The sequence below is a fragment of the Melitaea cinxia genome, chromosome 13, assembly GCF_905220565.1.
Source record: "Melitaea cinxia chromosome 13, ilMelCinx1.1, whole genome shotgun sequence".
Taxonomy (NCBI): Eukaryota; Metazoa; Arthropoda; class Insecta; order Lepidoptera; family Nymphalidae; genus Melitaea; species Melitaea cinxia.
Window position 1 is genome coordinate 14,843,817 of NC_059406.1, and position 3,006 is coordinate 14,846,822.

A 3,006-nucleotide genomic window follows, 5' to 3' on the forward strand; every position below is an offset into this window, starting at 1 on the left:
AAAAAATATACAAACTCAATAACAAATGCTTAATGATTCTAGATCGTTGCTTAAATTTTATGTACGTAATTTTTTTGTGTGCGTTATTAAATAAAAAAATTAAAATTTTGTTTATAGGTGTACGAATAAGTTAAGTGGATCAGTTACTTTAAAATTAATAATTTTGTGTATTTTTTATGTATATTTTTATGTTATTTAAAAACCTAACTTTACTCACTAACTAACTTAACTCGAAACTCAACTCGAACTCAATAAAATAAAGCAAATATACTAACAATAACCGTGACTAGCTAGTTAATAATTGTGTTTGTTCGTAAACGAAAAAATAGTCATATCCTCTCGCTCGTTATATTGTGTACTGTTCCATCCTGACACACCTCACTATCACAAAAAACGCTTTGCGTTTCTTTGCGATACCCATGATCGGTCTCTTCGATCTAACTCAAATCTGGTTCTTGAGATTCCACATCACACTATTTTGGTCCACGCTAAATCCTTCTCCGTAACTATCACTAAGCTCTAGAATTCTCTTTCTTTATAAGTTCAATCACTTTTTAGCTTCAAATGGTATCTTAAGGCTCACTATTTGTCGCTAAATTCGCCATGATTGCTTTTCACTTAACTCAAAAATGACCTACTTAGCAGATCTCAATCACATTTTAATGAAACTACAAGACAAGAACCGCTCTGGTGTAGTAGTACGTATGCCGTGTCCTCGCCTACATACCGGCAGTTTGCGGGTTCGATTCCCTTTCAGGATGCAAATTTCTCTCTACAAATATTTCCTAGTAGGTCTCCCAATTGTGCCTCGGACAGCAGGTTAAGCTGTCGTTACCGGTTATCATCATACATACCTAAAAGCGATCGTTATTCATAGTTGGGAACATATCCGCCAACCCGCAGTGGAGTAGCGTGGTGAATTAAGAAACCTATATTTACCATGTGGTATTACAGGCTGAATCGTATTGTATACTACATGACAAGTACCAGCTTTCAAAATCGGCACACTCAGTAAAAAGTTATGAGGTATATAACACACATAAAAAACGTACAGTCGAATTGACAATCCACTTCTTTTTTCGTAGTTGGTTAAAAAGTGTTTTATTATGAATTTATTTAGGTTACTTTCAGTCCTCACAAAAGTGCAATTAACCAAATATTTCAAGTCTACTTATTTTACCAGTGACTTATTTCCGGATTCCTTGTACGTATTAAGTACAAGTTCCTTGATAATTGCATAAATATGATTACTTTAATACAAGTTTGAAAAATACCGTTGTTTTTGTTTATTAATTTATTTTTCTTTCATACATACGCAACACACAATAATGAACGCAAAAGAGAAATATCCAATTTGGAGTACTTACTTAGTCGTTATGCACGTATATATATAACGGGGAGTAATTTTTATTTATTTAGATTTAAACGGTAAAACTGAAATACTTAGCAGGAATTCTTCGGTGTACTTATATTAAGAGCTTTGGAGTTCGGAATGATTTTTTTTTTCTCTCCATTTATATATTTCTGTTGGCCTTGTCACCTTGTCAGCTTTTAAGTCTCAAGTTTTAGGCGATTACTGCGAACCAGCTCAATATTATAGTTAATATATATACCTATTTTTTTTAAACTAATTACTTTTTATCTGAAAAGAAAGATTACCAGATAGAGGTAAGTTTGAGATTTATCAGAATCTATAATCAAATCCAGGTACAACTTTTATTCTAATTGAGGTAATTTAATGGGTTTCACATGGAGGCAACTTATTTGATTCTAATGTTTCTTATAAGGAGTTGCGTCAGATTCGAGAAAGTTTATGTCATTCCTATTAAAACAGCTAATGGGTTTTTATTTGGATTTATCAATTTAGTAAAGTTATCGATTGTTATCGGTAATGACCAAGTAATAGAATGTAGGGATTTATGAGTAATTACCAATAAGTAATAAGTCGATAACCTAGAAGTAATCACCAATACAGAATCATCTAACATTTAGTTTATATTCTTAACAAAAACCAGTTTGGAATTTAAGCGAAAAAAACACGTAACAATCTTTTGAGATTTTATAGAATGGTTGATATCTATGAGGATCAATCAGAAGATAGAATTTCAAAAATAATGATGATATTCTTATTAAGATATTGATTTGAATTTGGAATGGCCAGGTTGCTATCTAGTAAGATTTCACTTACGTCACATATATGAGAAATTGTATATTCTGACTTCTGAGCATCCATCCAAGTATTAATTTCAGATGAAAATATCTATGTATGTTAGGACAGGTAAAGACATGTAAGGAAAGAAACGAAATACTAAAGCTAATTATTTTTTATTTTATTATAACAAAGGTAACATCTATATAAATAAAAATGAATGTTACTAAGCGAATAACTCGTGAATGTTTCTACCAATTCGGCTAATTTATTTTTTTGTATGTTCTTAAAGGCCCAAGGAAGGTTTTAATACTAAAAAATAAAATAAAAAATAAAATACTAAGTAGTAACTTTTGACTGTCCGGGCAGCTAGTCTTAAATAAATTTAAAAAATATATAGTAATTTTTTCTTCTTATTCATCACGTTACAAGAGGGCATTCATTAATTAGGTACGTGAGCTATTTTTCGATCAGTTTAGACTCCTCCCCCCCTTAGGTGAGATTTTAATCGAAAGCTGATACTTATCATGTGGTCATATTTAAATTTCATCGAGATTTGATTACAACTTTTTGAGAAATTTTTGATAACGCGTAGGTATTTACTTGAATATTTTTTCGTCTACTTACGTTGTTTTACCTGTCGATATAATTGAAGTCGGTTTTTTTTTTCATTTGCGAGTAAACGCAATTCGCAATCCTTTTTCAATCGGGTCAAAACTATTTTATGATTTTATTTTTATGGTCAATTCTCTGTAAAAATTTTACGCGACTTGCTTTGTTTGATTGAAAAGTGTTGAGCGTTGAGCGTTGCTATCTGTGTTACTGTCAATAATTGTCAACAGTAAAATGGCAGATTG